We start from the raw sequence: 16,505 nt of genomic DNA, 5'->3' as shown, positions 1-16,505 counted from the left end.
AATGAAAACGTTCCTCGAAGTCGCAGGACCCCAGAGCCGTGTGCTCCCAGGACAGGAGGAGAGACGGTAACAGGGCAGGACTCTGGTGGCTCTTGTTTAAAGCTCGCAATAGCCACGTCCACGTATTTCCTGAGATTTGGTGAGAACTCACTGTCCCGTCCCACTTTTAGCTTGTATGCTTTTTACCAAAACGATTGTTAAATACCAAGTTCTTTTAAAATTAAGCCTTCACTAGAATCGCAGCAAGTCCATGTTTTATACCTACACTCTAGTTCGAAGCTTTCTTTCATAAACTAACCCAAATCTAAATTTGATGACAGGCATTTCTGGTAACTTGCCTGTAGCTGCTGGTGTTGTGGACTCAAGCCCTCTTCTTCCTTTTGTGAGAGTCTTGAACGAATGACTCCAGATTTACCAAAGGGAATCTGTGATTCTGTCTTTTAGCCATTCTTCAGTACCCCTCCTTCCCCACCAGTTCCGCTACAAAGGGCTTCCGTCTTGCACATGGAACCACATGACTACTGCTAAATATTCCTCCTGGGAAATCTCTTACTTCCTCTCCTAAAGTGAAAGAAGTACTTTTCAGAGAAATTTGTTCATCAAAAGCAGAGAAGTGAAGCAGAAAAGTCCTTCTCTCATATTTAGGTGTTTGGAAACTACCTCCTGGTTCCTCCTTATCTTTACGAGCTGAGTTCATTGTGAAGTTTTTTAGAGGTTATACTTAGCAAGTCTGGGTGAATATTGCTTTTGCAGATTTCATAGTACATTCAAACACAGACTCAAGGGAAAATGTTCAGGTAGAGCCAATGTACTCAGAGAAAAGTTTAAGAGGTGGGAAGGGAGGGATGGATGGAAGCTTGGATCCTGTACCTCTACATCTATCTATCTCTACACTCCTTTTTTTTTTTTTCCAAAAAAAAAAACTAACTTAATTTCTGGGTAAAGAAATATTTTTAATGATTTCTCACTTAATGGAGATGATCGAAGATGGAAAGTATTTGCAGGGAATAGATTCTGGTATCTTGATTTTTAAGCAATAGCACTACAATTTTTTTTGGGGGGGGGGACACCCATGGCCTGTGAAAGTTCCTGGGCCAAGGATCAAACCCATGCCACCACAGCGACCTGAGCTGCTTCAGTGACAACACTGTATCCTTAACCTGCTGTGCCCCGAGGGAACTCCACAGCACTATGCTTATTGTTAGCTATTCCTCCCATTGTGTGACAAAGTAAGACATTCCGAACTGAAACGTGCCTTTCTAGGCTAGGATTCAACTCTACCTTATTTATCTCACTACCTACTTTTCAGACAGATACCCAATTTTGCCCCAACTTTCAAACCTATTAATGGCAGTGTTGTGCTGTTCCAATCAATCAGTTGTTTTAGGTTGACTAAGAACAGAAATAAACACAGACATGAGCTTCGTTTTAACCCTAAATTTATATTTTTTGTTTCTGTTCCTTTTTAAATCTATTTCTAAAGGGAACAAGGAGACAATTGCCGTGAAAGAAACAAACGCAGCATCATAGCGTTCATGCGCAAAGGCACGAGAGACATTCTGGTCCTGCAAATACAATGGGCTTTGCTTTAATATACTAATACGAACAACCCATTTCCAAAAAGAGATAAGGGCATGTTCATGTTGCTTTCAGAACTAATGCAGTTACCCAGGATATTTCAATATTGAAGACACTACTGTATTCAATTTCCTTTCCGACATTCTCAGAGGAAAAATGACAATAGAAAAAAAATTTCTTTAAATTCCCTAAACATGGATCCACGTGATAAAAGTTCATGTTTTGTACCATTCTGTCTGGTCTGATGCCACAAGTCTTTGATAATCATCTCTATCTCCTGGCAGACATCACGATCAATTATTATGCTGTTGCACACATATCAAAGCCTCTTCTCTAATATTCAAAACCAGACAATAACGATAACATTGTATGTTGTAAATGAATCATAACTGCCCCTAAACGTCACACCCTTTCTGAATTCCTCACATTTTGATAGGGAAATAGGTATGTGTTTACGTCTAAGACGAAAGAGCCATCTGAAAACTTAAAGGGGGCCTTTACTATAGGATCTACTACTAGACTCATCATTCACTGTGAAAGCCAACAAAAAGCTTAGCTGTGGTCTCAGATGTCATACACCAAAAAATGACTTCTGGCTTAAAAAAAAAAAATCTTCAGGAAGTCCCTGTCATGGCGCAGTGGTTAACGAATCTGACTCGGAACCATGAGGTTGTGGGTTCGATCCCTGGCCTTGCTCAGTGGGTTAGGGATCTGGCGTTGCCGTGAGCTGTGGTGTAGGTTGCAGACACGGCTTGGATCCCGCGTTGCTGTGGCTGTGGTGTAGGCCGGCGGCTACAGCTCCAATTAGACCCCTAGCTTGAGAACTTCCATATTCTTCAGGAGCGGCAAAAAGACAAAAAAAAAAAAATCTTCAAAGTTCCTGTAAGATAGAAACTGAAAAGACTGCTTCCAGGTGTGAGGTAGACATGGACGGTACCAGTTACAGAAGCTTACAGAGCAATAAAATTGACCCAACTCATGCGACCAGTTTTGTTGAGCTTTAACATCAAAACCTGTTGAATACCTTGAACAGGTCCCTAAAAGTTCTATATCTTCCTTTGGTGAAGACCTCAGCAAGGTGTTTTTAGACACTAATGAGTTCCCCGATACCCAAGGGACCACTGACCATCTCTTGGCACAGAGATTTGGGAGTTCTCTTCTTTGTTAATAAGACAGGCCGACTTTTGTGATGATAGAAACAGATGAATGGCATGGATAGAAGGTAATGTGCTAGTCGGAAGAGGTGGGTATAAAGGGAGACTTAGAATTCATTAATTTGTTTTTTTTCTTCTCTTTTACGGCTGCAAGCTGTGGCATGCGCAAGTTCCCAGGAGCTGCAGCTGCTGGCCTACGCCAAGCAACGCCAGATCCAAAGCTGTATCTGCAATCTATGAGTGAGGCCGGGGATCAAACCTGCATCCTTCATGGATACTAGTTGGGTTCTTAACCTGCTGAGTCACAACAGGAACTCAAGAATTTGTTAATTCTTAATCAAAAGGAAAGAGGCATTCTCACTAAATGCCTACTCATACAAGTATGACGGTCTTTATCCCAAGGATCACTATTTATATAAACAAATCCTCACGATGCAAGTGAGAGCAGCAATACAAAGTGTTGAGTGCTAACAGGGTGAAGTAACATTGAGGAGAGAGTTTTCCAGACGGCATATTTGCTCTAACTTATTTGGCTAGACTCAAAGGCATTCTAAGGGGAGTTGCTGAAAATGCATCTGGAAAGGGAGATGAGGGCCAGAATGTGAATGACACCTGTTCTGTCTGGCAAGCTAGGAAGTTTGGACTTTATACGGTGGGCAGTGAGGGAAGCAGTAAAAGTTTTTAAGCCATAGGATGATGTTGACTGTCGCTGGCTTTTGAAATGATCACTCCAGAAGCTTGTAAAACACCGGTTTTAAATCCAAGTGTGTACAGGAGTCATCTGGGAAGCTTTTGTTAAGATGCCCAAGCTTTCCCCTCAATTTCGTGAATCTGAATCTCCAGGGGCAAGAGGATGCTTCCTAATGCACATCCCTGTTTAGAAATCAGTCGTGTGGAAAAGGTTTGGAAGGAGGAGGGAATGGGAACTGGGACTTCAGTGAAGAGTTTATGGCAGTCGTCCAGGTCAGTGATTCTGAGGGCGGACAGTGGTAGTTACGACGGGGAAGACGCAAAAGGGAAATCACTGTGGAGCTAAAGTAGGTGAGATGCGGTGACAGATTTAAGTCATTAAGTTTGGGAGTTCCCGTCGTGGCGCAGTGGTTAACGAATCCGACTAGGAACCATGAGGTTGCGGGTTCGGTCCCTGGCCTTGCTCAGTGGGTTAAGGATCCGGCGTTGCCGTGAGCTGTGGTGTAGGTTGCAGACGTGGCTTGGATCCCACGTTGCTGTGGCTCTGGCGTAGGCCGGTGGCTACAGCTCCGATTCGACCCCTGGCCTGGGAACCTCCATATGCCGCAGGAGCGGCCAGAGAAATGGCAACAACAACAACAACAACAACAACAACAAAAAGATAAGTCATTAAGTTTGGTGAATAAAGAATAACTGAGATTATTACCTTGACTACTGGGTGGAGAGTGGTAACATGTCCAAACTAGGGACATAAGAGTAGGAAGGAGGAGTTGGTGCTGGATGGGTGGGGGCAGAGAGAATGAGCAGGAAGGTCTGGGCGCATAGACTTCAGCTGTGAAGCTGCTCAAGCTGGAGTGGCACTGATGAGTGCTATCTAGAAAGCAGCTGGAAACAGGACCCCGGTGAGATCGTCGAGTTTGAAAATATTTGAGTGTCGTCATTTAAATCAGAGCTGAGTACTCTGATCATTACAAAGGTACACTTTCATTTATTTTTTTCAGGTGGAGCAGGACAAGTTTGGGGAGATATCCAGTAATGAGGTACAGAGCTTCAGGTTACTGGTTAGACAAAACTTCTACTAGAAAGTAAAAATTTAACTTACTGCACAAGCCATTTTCCCATTACTTCTCTCTCATCACCAGACCATTTCAAAGCATAGTGGTGGACGCTCCAGAATGTGGACTGACTTGAAATTAGGGCTGCTACAGAATCTCTCTTAGGGTTTTTCAAACTAGAAGTAGATGAAGAATAATTCATCCTGTCTTTAAAATCTTTCAGGACATATTACATATAACTGTGTCTTTCTTTCATTTATCAAATATTTGTTGTGTGTCTACAAAGTGGTAGGTACTGTGCTAGCTGCTGGGAATAAAAACTGAAAGGATGATAATGTGAAAAAAAGAGTGTGTGTGTGTGTGTGTGTAACTGGGTTACCTTGCTGTATGGCAGAAATTGACAGAACACTATAAGTCAACTATAATAAAAAAATGTAGGAGGAGTTCCCGTTGTGGCTCAGTGGTTAACGAATCCGACTAGGAACCATGAGGTTGCAGGTTCGATCCTTGGCCTTGCTCAGTGGGTTAAGGATCCAGCGTTGCTGGGAGCTGTGGTGCAGGCTGCAGACGCGGCTCGGATCCTGAGTTGCTGTGGCTGTGGTGTAGGCCAGCGGCCACAGCTCCGATTAGACCCCTAGCCTGGGAACCTCCACATGCCACGAGATCAGCCCAAGAAGTGGCAAAAAGACAGAAAAAAAAAAAATTAAAGAACAAAAAAATAAAAAACTGAAAGGATGAAAACTTGAGTCTTAGAAAGAAAAAAACAATTCAGGAAAAATAAATACAATATAATGCAATAAGTATTTAATAAAAGTAAGAAAAACTGCTGTGTCCTATGGGGAAATATTGAAATTACTTTACCCCATAAAAAAATATATACTTCCAGTGTGTTAAAGAACTAAATGTGAATGTTTAATTACAGGAACCAGTTGAGGACTTCCCGTCGTGGTGCAGTGGAAATGAATCCGATTAGAAACCATGAGGTTGCAGTTCGATCCCTGGCCTCGACCAGTGGGTTAAAGATCTGGCGCTGCCGTGAGCTGTGGTGTAGGTCGAAGACGACACTTGGATCTGGTGTGGCTGTGGTGTAGGCCAGCAGCTACAGCTCCGATTCGACCCCTTGCCTGGGAACCTCCATATGCCGTGGGTGCGGCCCTAAAAAAGACAAAAAGAAACCAGTTGAAAACATATGGGTCTATTGATAGAGAAGATTTTCTGTAAGTTCAAAGGCAATGAAAAAATTAGGAAGAAAGAGACTACTTAATACTAATGACTTTTAAAAACCAGAAAAGAAAGAAAAATACAAATTTGAGGAACTATTTCAGCAAATGTGACAAAGCAAGAATTAACAGCCTTAATATACAAGACATTCAGACACATTTATAAGAAAACCCTTAAGAGTTCAATGAGATAAATGGTCAAAGTGAAAATATACCTTTAAAGAGAACACAAAGAACTCATTATTATAATTATGAAAAAGCAAAGAAATTTGTTAAAATTACAGACCACTTTCCCTTATAAAAATAATAATAACTTTCAAAATTTAAGGTAATCTTTAAGGCTGGAGAGGGTTTTATGACCCCGGCCTTTAAGTGACTACTAGACAAGACGGAAAATACAAAGTAAAGCAAAATTTCTAGAAGGCAATTTGGCAATCTGTCCATCAAAGGTCTCTGAAAAAGTGCAAAATTTATTTATTTTTAATTTTTTTTGTCTTTTCTAAGGTCACACCTGGGGCATATGGAGGTTTCCGGGCCAGGGTCTACGCCAGAGCCACAGCAACGTGGGATACAAGCCGTGTCTGCAACCTACACCACAGCTCACGGCAACGCCGGATCATTAACCCACTGAGCAAGGCCAGGGATGGAACCTGCATCCTCACGGTTCCTAGTCAGATTAGTTAACCACTGAGCCATGACGGGAACTCCGAAAAAGGTGCAAACATTTAGACTCACTAATTCCCTTTCTAGGAATGTATTTCAAGGAATTAATCAGAAATGCAAAGATAATTTTATATTTTAAAATATTTAGGGAAACATTATTTACAATAGAATAATGTGGGAAGAAACCTACATGTTCAAATATGAGGTCAAGGAAAAGTAAACCATGGTATATTCATAAATACAACATATTTTGCTGTCATTAAAAAATAATATTTATGAAGAGTTTTCCAATTAACATGAGAAACAGCTATTACATAAGAGGTAAAAGAAGAGGGCAAAATCACTAGCATACTACCTAACAATTATGGAATATCTGACACATATCTATCAGACACAGTATTTAGCTTTAAATATATTATTTATCTTCATGATAACCCTATCAAATAAATGTGCGAGACCATAAACACAGCATGACGATCTCAGCTAATATATTTAATATTTAAATTTTTAAATTTTATTTTATTTTTGTTTTTTATGGCTGCACCTGGGGCATATGGAAGTTCCCAGGCTAGAGGTCTAATCAGAGCTACAGCTGCCGGTCTACACCACAGCCCCAGCAACATGGGATCCGAGCCAAGTCTGCGACCTATACCACAGCTCATGGCAATGCCGGATCCTTAAGCCACCGAGTGAGGCCAGGGATTGAACTCGCATCCTCATGGATGCTAGTCAGGTTCGTTATCACTGTGCCACAACGGGAACTCCAATAGTTTTATGTTTTATTTTGTTATAATAATATAATAAAATATCTGAAGGATATATGTCAAAGTGTTAAGAAAAGTAGAATTACGGGAATTATTTTTCTTGCCTGTTTATATTTTCCTATATTCCTCTAATTTTTCCAGTTTAATTTTTTCCTGATGTTCAGAGGAAAATATGCTTAATATTTTTTTAAATATATACATATAAAGGAAAAAAAACAGGAAAAAAAACCCTTATAATACCCCTGAGTCAAATGTTCTGAAGTGAGCCCGTACTGTTTCTGTTATCATTAAGACAGCAAACTGAGAAGGAAAGTGTTTTCACAATCCGAGAGAAAACTTTGTACTAGTAGAAGAAATATCCATTAAATGGTTGAATTAGATCCAAAGTTCCACAACCCCCAACCTCCCTACCATCACATCCCCAAAAAAGAAAGAAGAGAAAAAACTTTGGGTCTGTCCCCATTATAGTCTGCAGGAAATGTGTGTGACTTTCACTGTCGTTTTCTGAGTACCTGGCACAGTACGAGACAAAGATTAGGTTTTTTAGGCAACATCTGATCACGAGTCGGCAGAGCACTGTAGAATACATCTGAGGATATTTAGCTTTGCTGGGACTCTTCTCTGAGAAGGGAATAATGACATTATTAGTTGTTAGAGTTGGTAGGTATATTTGTGGTGTTTGCAGCCATAGCAAGTTTCCATCTGTGACCTAGTAATGGGATCAACAGAGGGCAGAGTGTCTTTCAGAACGACAGTAATACTTACTGAGCGCTTCGTATGTGCCAGACTCGGTTCTAACAGTCCCTGTGGAGTCACTCATTTAAACTTCACAATCGCCAAGGAGGCAGACACTATTATTAACTTTATTTTACAGATGGAGACAGTGAGGCACAGAGAGAAGTAATGTACCTGTGGTCACAGCCAAATCCTGCAGAAGGAGAATTTGAACCGAGGCTGTATGACTCTCGGGTCTGTGTTCTTAATCATTATGGTGTCTCTGCCACCTGTAACTGCTGTACTTTTAGAAAAACTTACTTTAGACTGTTTGCTCTCTAAATTAAAACCAACAGCCTACTGTTAGATGATATAGCTCTTGTGATGTTGTTTCCATAGGAAGATAAAACAATAGTAACCCCAAGGGTATGGATTTGGGCGATTTCTTTTTTCCCCATCACATCATTAGAACTTTGTATTACAAAAGCCTCTCTGACCTCAAATCAATTGGTTGCACTCTTTCGCCCTTTTTCTTTCTTTTCTTTTCTTTCTTTCTTTCTTTCTTTTCTTTCTTTCTTTCTTTCTCTTTCTTTCCTTCCTTCCTTCCTTCCTTTCTTTTTTTGTCTTTTGTCTTTCTAGGGCTGCACCCATGGCATATGGAGGTTCCCAGGCTAGGGGTGGAATGCCAGAGCCACAGCAACACCAGATCCAAGCCACGTCTGCAATCTACCTCACAGCTCACAGCAACGCCGGATCCTTAACCCACTGAGTGAGGCCAGGGATTAAATCTGCATCCTCGTGGATACCAGCCAGGCTCATTACCACTGAGCCACAAGGGGAACTCCTGGTTGTATTCTTAACCACCTTTAGACTGTCTCAAGGAAAACTAGGTAAGCTAGCATGAACTGTTTTCCTCAGAAACACATCTCCAAATTACGAGAATGACTTTAAAATCTCATCTTAATTTCAAAGATCTTTTGGACTTCTCATCTCAGTCTAAGAGAATACATATGTTTGATGAGGAAATTATTTATTGTATCAGTCAGACTGTTGATTTTAAAAAAAGGGTTTTAACACTGGACTCAGGACCAACCCTGGGGGTAATTACTTGTTTTGACTTTTGAAGTTGACTTAGATCCAGGGGTGAACACTTTTTGAATAAGACTCTCCAACCAAGGATGTGAAAGTATAATATTGCTGTTTAAGCAAATTTCTACTTAAAGATTGTGAGTCTATAAAGAGGCACATGAACAAAGCCAAGTCTGAAGCCTGACAGGATGAGTGGATCTTGTGTACCTGTCACTCTGTCCTTTGGCCAAGATACTTACCCCGACCCTATACTTTTACGAGCATTTATCTTGCTCTTCCTCCCAGAATATTTTTCAGGCATATGGAAGTTCCCAGGCTAGGGGTTGATTTGGAGCTGCAGCTGCTGGCCTACATCAAAGCCCCAGCGACACAGGATCAGAGCTGTGTCTGTCACCCACACTACAGCTCATGGCAACACAGGATCCTCAACCCACTGAGCAAGACCAGGGATCGAACCCACATCCTCATCCATACTAGTCAGATTTGTTTCCGCTGCGCCACAACGGGAACTCCCAACATATTACAACTTCTAAATTAAGTGTAAATTGATAATTATTATTCACAATTTTAAAATGTGTAAAATCATTTGTTACAAAGACTACAACTTAATCTTTTCAAATAATTAACCACAGCCCAGAATAGCAAAAGAACATGAAAAATCCCATGAGCTGGAGTTCCCTGGTGGCTCAATAGGTTAAGGATCCAGTGCTGTCACTGCAGCAGCTCAGATTGCTGCTGTGGTGTGGGTTTGATCCCTGGTCTGGCCTGGGAACTTTCATATGCCACAAGCTTAGCCAAACAAACAAAAACATTTAAAAAATCCCATCAGGTTAACAGCTACAAGATCTGCCTGTATGAACTTTGAGAACACTGGAGAAGGCTGGGAAGGAAGGGGGAAGGCACTACTGACAACTGCTAAGTGCAAGCGCTACAGTAGCAGTGAGGTAGGTCCTCAGATGCATTATCAGAATTCTTGCTTTACTCACGATGGTATTCTTTTTTTTTTTCCTTTTTACGCCTGCACCCATGGCATATGAAGTTCCCAGGCTAGCAGTCAAATCAGAGTTGCATTTGCGACCCATGCTGCAGCTTGTGACAACACCGGATTCTTTTTTTTTTTTTTTTGTCTTTTTGCCATTACTTGGGCCACTCCCGCGGCATATGGAGGTTCCCAGGCCAGGGGTTGAATCGGAGCTGTAGCCCCCGGCCTACGCCAGAGCCACAGCAACGTGGGATCTGAGCCGCATCTGCGACCTACACCACAGCTCCCAGCAACGCCGGATCGGTAACCCACTGAGCAAGGGCAGGGATCGAACCTGCAACCTCATGGTTCCTAGTCGGATTGGTTAACCACTGCGCCACGACGGGAACTCCAACACCGGATTCTTTTTTTTTTTAATTTATTTTTTATTTATTTTTATTTTATTTTATTTTTTTCTATTTTTTTATTACTCAAATGAATTTATCACATTTGTAGTTGTATAATGATCATAACAATCTGATTTCACAGGATTTCCATTCCACAGCCCAGGCACATCCCCCCACCCCCCAAACTATCTCCTCCGGAGACCATAAGTTTTTCAATGTCTGCAACACTGGATTCTTAAAGCAAGGCCAGGGATGGAACCCCTGTTCTCACAGAGACTATGTCGGGTCCTTAACCTGCTAAGTCACAACAGGAACTCCAATCTTCTTGTTTTACAAATAAATAAAGGTTAAAGAGGATAATTAACATGCTCAAGATCACAAAACTATGAAGTGGCAGGATCAGCATGGGAACCCACTTTTCTCTGGTTCTAACGCCACTGAATAGATCAAATCTCTAGATTCATCATCCTAACCCAGGCGCCTCTGTTGTCCTAATGAATCTCTCAGATTGGAGTTCTCCGGGAAGAATAAATCCTCGTCTCTGAGAAACAGTGCCCTCCCTCAGGACCACTGGCTTCAAATCTAACTAGAAGAATCTTAGGGGGGAAGAGATGAATTCATGAATTTACTAAGTATCATAACTAAATAATAACTAAGTTCATAACTAAACTTCACAGAGGGCGGGGGGGGGGGCCCGCTTCCAGAACACTAGAATGTCACTAGCAAACTCGCTGTCATCTTTGCTGAGGTCTCATTTTGAGTCAGAGTCTATACAGAGCATACAAGTTTCTATTCTTAACAAGAAACAACTTCTGCCTAACTTTCGGTAGCTTCGCCCTTGGAGAACAGAACCTCTTCCCTCATTCCAATTGGAAAGTCCCAGAAAAGACTCAAGATGACCCGCTTTGAGTCATCTACCTCCTCAGGTAATCAATACTTTGGTTGGTTGTCCTCGTAGAACATGATTAGGATTGAGAGAGGACCCCTTCGCCAGAGAAGTGGGTGATACTCCCAGAAAAGAGGCTGAAGAGCAAATCAATGAAAACGATTCACTTCCTGAAGGACTGAAAGAAAAGTATGAAATAACCATGCCTGGGATCCTGGCACTTCTGACTTTACGTGGGGTGATCAGCCCTGGTGACACTGCTTTGGGATGAAGGTGACACTGGGTTTCTCTCTTCTTAGTTATTCCCCTCCGAAATTGAGTGGCCTACAGTCCTATTCACACACACACTCACTTTGGAACAATATATACTCTAACGAGAAAGGCAGTTAGTTTATTTCCTGACTGCATTACGATGAAGAGGAGATACGGGATCCACTGATCTGTAGCAAGGGCACACTGTCGTCCTGGTGAGCCATTAAGAAGGGCAGATTCTAAGATCTCCTTAATCTCCAGGACTGTATTCCTCTCTCAAAAAGCACTCTGCCTCTCGGCAACAGTTATGACAACTGCAGATCATTTGTATCCTCCTTGAGTAATGAGATAGTTGGCATTTTATTTAGGTTTACTTTACTTTTGTTTTACTTTATTTAGTTTTATGCCCCAAACCAACCATCTCCTCTTACTATGGTTATCCGCCAAAGCAAAGAGTTTAAACAAACCAACGAAAGTGCCTTTCAGAAAACCATTAAAAAAATTAATGATATGGTACTGTAAATGTGGTATAATGATGTTACATATTTACAGCGAGGCTTCTCTGACTTCTATGGAAGTATGTTTTTCTTGATTGGTTGCTGACAATTAATTAACCAAAAGAAAAGATTTAAAATTTCCAATATCAATCTAAAACACTTTGCAAGTAATTCATTAATGTAAAAAAGACCTATCAATTGACCCATATGTCTCAGTTCCTATTTCTAGCAGTTCAACATAGCCATTTGTGGTATAAGACTTAGAAAGAAATATTTCTTGGGAAGGAAAGGTTTACCACAAACACATTCTTTTTCTCTTCTTCTTCTTTTTTTGGCTGAGCCCACAGCATGTAGAAATTCCCAGGCCAGGGACTGAACCGGTGCCATAGCAGCGACTAGAGACACGAGTGACAACAATGCATCCTTAACCTGCTGCACCACAGCAGAACGCCCCGCAAACATACTCTTATACAGAATTTTCACCTCTAGACAACATCTGGAGACACCCAGAGAGACCCAGGTATCTCACGCTGGGTTGGAAAAGGACAGAATTGTAAAGTGAGGAATAATTAGCAAATTATTTAGTAGCATTGCTCAATTTAACATGCTTCTACTGAAAAAGTAGGCAAAGAGCCTTACAAAAGAGGTAATGAAATCAACAGAAATGTACTATTTTATTTTAAAAAACTTTCCACTGTGAATATCTGAATCCTTGCTTCTTTGTTCTCCTGTTTATTAAACTTAGGGAGGAAGTTGTCAATACTTTATATAGACATCAACCCTTGTATTTCTAGAAAGATGAGAAAAGAGGACATCTTAAATACTTCAAGTTACTGCTCACAGAGAGGTCAATAAAATGCAAGATGCGATGTCCTTTCCTGACCTGTTCACAACGTCATTATTGAAACCTATTTTCAAAAATGGAAATATACATGATTATAGAAAACAGGCTACTCATGTATTTTTTCAAATAACAGGACAGGAAAAGATACAGTGGGCTTCCCTTCTTTATAACTGCCTTAAAGTTCCAGAGGCTCTAGCATTCTGTCAAAAATAAACACAATTATCATCAGCTCAGTAGCTCAAGCAGCAAAAACACACAGGCCAGGAAAAAATATCAAACCTTTACATTCTGTAGCCAACTGGGCTTCTTCTTTCTCTATGGATCTGGCATCTAATGCATTATATTGCTCTTGTCTCTAAGGAAACAGAACAATCACAGGACGGAGAATCTTCTCTACAAGGTAGTTTATCCCACAGGACATTTTGGGGAAAAGCGGGTACAGGAGAACCACTGGTCAGAAGGCAAGCACATGTCCGCACTCTGTCTGCAAGTCCATCCAGCAGGTGAATGCAGCCCATGACAGGACACAGGCGCCACATACAGAGCAGGCACCACTCCTTAGAAGCTTAAACCTGAAGCGCGTCCTCCCGCAACAGAATCCAAGATCTGCTGCAAATCGGTGACCTAATTAACTCAGTCGGCAATTCCACCCTGATGGGGAAGTTAAGGAGCACCCCCACCTCTTCTCCTTGGGCTTCTCCTAATTGCCAGCCGCTTGACAAGAAAGCAGCTTGCAGCACTGTGTCTGCCAAGCAACCCAGCGAGGCAGAAACTGGAAAGCAGGAAGAAGGAGCGAGGCTTGGTGTTTTGTTGTTGTTTTGTTTTGTTTTGTTGAAGAGGAGTTAATGGGAACACAAGCAGAAGGAAAAAATAGCACAATAGCGGCTCCCTACCCTGAGATGCACAGAGCTCCTGTACGAAGTAATAAAGACGGCAGCTGCAAGGGAAGGGCTGGACGTGTGAGCTGCGGAGTGAGTGGGCTTCAAGAGGCACCTCCGGCAGGGCAGTCACATGACAAGAATGTCCCTGACACTCAGAGTCATCCTGTGGTCTCTTCTCTCCCGCATCTCTTACATCCATTGGCTCCTGGTCACCACCTCCACTGCCTCCTCACCCGGCAGCATGCTTTTGGTCTGTGCAACTTAAAAACCTGCAAAGCTTTTTCTTCTAGGCCACTGGGATCCAGGGAATCTTTCAGCTGCTGCTCATCTGCTTTCTCACGGTGAACATTCCCTTCCTGAGCACAGCCTGCATGCGACCATTCTGCCCACATCGTCAGTTCTCTACTAGTCTCCCAAGTTAGGACAAGAGCTTTGCTTCTACAGTTACTACCCAGACACCACAGCGCGAGTCTCCAGTCCACCCTGACTTTCACATTGTCCTCACATTTCCTAAGCGTTCTCAGCAAATATGCCACTCTAGTCAAATGCAGGCTCTGAACTTTTCTGCCACAGTAAAGCAAGAGGAAGACAAAACAAATGGATGCATGTGTTCAAACGCCTGGCAGAAAATTAAAGAGTAGATTCCTATGACAGGGCAGATATGCAAAAACGAAATAGTGGTGGGAGAACATCTTTCAAGATTATAACTGTCAGGACATAGGAGAGGGAGGGGAGCACAGAAGGTGAAGGGCAACGTGAACAACGATGGATAAAATTATTTTCGAGGGAAAAGAAGAACCACCAAATAGCAGAGATTGAAATGCCTTCATTTTGTAATAAAAATACGTCAAATGGGGGAGAAGAGGCAGCGGGGAGCAGAAAGAACACAAGCGTGGGAAAATCGGGCTCGGCTTCCAGTCCTGGTACTAAGCAGACGGAGCGACCCATGTGTCTGCACAATGGAGCCCTCTGTGCCCCAGCTAACAGGTCTGGGAAATGAAGGCGCCTGGTTCTAGAACTGTGGTTTTTACACGTGTTCCCCGGGCATCAAAGGATTCCACGGGATGCTTCAGTAACCATGGAGGACATCAAGGGACTAGGTCCCAACCTCATTTCAGTAAGAGCAGCTCCATTTCTATTCCAGGTCATATAAACAAAAGGTTCTACTGCTGCTTTTAAAAGTTTGCAAAGCCCTTACTATAAAATTTAAAATAGAGGTCTCTGCTATTCTCACTCATTATAGTTTACAAGGACCTATAATTTCATATGCATTTACTTTCTGACTGGTCTCACTCAAGAGGGTATAGGCTTCATGACAGCAAGACCCATAGGCTTCCTTCCACCAGCGAGTTCACACTGCATACCTACCACTGTGACTGGCACATAGTGGGTACGTAACAAATAGTTTTCAATAATGAAATTTCAAGATTCTACTTTCCTTTCCAACCTACTTGAAACAATGTATTGGCTAAACCTAAAAGTGTGAATTGGTGAAGAGCTCACCTGACGTGAATTTGAATGGAAAAGATATCCAGATAAGGAGATCAGAGGAGGACAGCTAAGAGGCGCAGCATCCGGGATGACTAATGATGACGAAGTGCTGTTCTCTGGAGGTTACCTGGACACAGGAAAATAGCAGTACTTCTCATTCGTACTAAATGCATCAGGCCAACAAAGCCTGTTAAATCAGCCTTGGTATTTAATTTCTGGGCCGAAAGGATCTAACAGTGATTTTTAATGCCCTCATACATTAGGGAGTTTGCCAGGGGAATAAAGACCCACACGCCACTCATTAAATGTGTATCAAAGTCTCTGCTGAAAAGGCCACAAAGAGATCTTGGAGACAGCGCTATGGCAGTGAATTATAAACCAGCTGAAGCCGTAGACTAGGGCCTTCTGGTTCAAGCTGGCAGACTGAGCATAGGCTGAGAGCTCACCCTCTCATACCAAAGAAAAATGATTTAAAGATGTAAAAATAAACTGATGCATGCATGCATAGCTAGAAGCAATTTTTTTTTTAAAGGAAACTCTCTTTAAGCCTAAAAAAATGAAGTATCCCCCAAGGAAGAAAATAAACAAGAAGCCATCGTGGTGAGCAAGGTCTGTGCTGAGCTGCTGTCAGCCACACACAGGACTCAGGGCTGATGGCAGCTCAGCACAGACCTTGCTCACCACGATGAAAGAACTGAACCAAATCCGTCCCAAGCCCCTAAAATCCCAGAGAAAACAGAGCCTCTGAAAAGGTCTTAAGGAGTTCCCATAGTGGTGCAGCAGAAACGAATCCAACTAGGAACCATGAGGGTGCGGGTCTGATCCCTGGCCTCGCTCAGTGGGTTAAGGATCTGTCGTTGCTGCAAGCTGTGTTGTAGGTCTCAGACGCGGCTTGGATCCTGCATTGCTGTGGCTGTGGTGTAGGCCGGCAGCCGTAGGTCTGATTGGACCCCTAGCCTGGAAACCTTTATATGCCCCGAGTGCGGCCCTAAAAAGCAAAAAAAAAAAAAAAAAAGTCTTTAAAATAGGCATATTTTAGGAGTTCTCTTGTGGCACAGTGGGTTAAGGATCTGGTGTTGTCATCAAGTGGCTCTGGTCACTACTGTGGCATGGGTTCAATCCCTGGCCAGGGAACTTGCATATGCTGTGGGCACAGCCCCCCAAAAGGAGTATATTTAATATGCTCAGGCACCTAAAGGATAGACTGGCATCCATAAAATGTTCTGAAAAATAACCAACTAGAGACTTTAAAAATGAAAATCATAATTATTGAGGGTTTTTTTGTGTGTGTGTGTCTTTTGGGGGCATGGCACATGGAGGTTCCCAGGCTAGGAGTTGAATCGGGGCTGCAGCTGCCGG

The 16,505-nt window shown here is 42.3% G+C and overlaps 1 protein-coding gene across 19 annotated transcripts in view; it reads right to left on the bottom strand.

Moving 5' to 3' along the window:
• The window catches only part of DTNB (dystrobrevin beta), a 247,703-nt gene that overhangs the window by 77,950 nt on the left and 153,248 nt on the right, over window positions 1–16,505 (bottom strand). The window lies entirely within an intron of this gene.

This window comes from Phacochoerus africanus, chromosome 5 (genome assembly GCF_016906955.1).
Source record: "Phacochoerus africanus isolate WHEZ1 chromosome 5, ROS_Pafr_v1, whole genome shotgun sequence".
In the NCBI taxonomy this organism is placed as follows: Eukaryota; Metazoa; Chordata; class Mammalia; order Artiodactyla; family Suidae; genus Phacochoerus; species Phacochoerus africanus.
The sequence above is the reverse complement of the archived record's forward strand: the minus strand, read 5'-3'. Positions and strand labels throughout refer to the sequence as shown.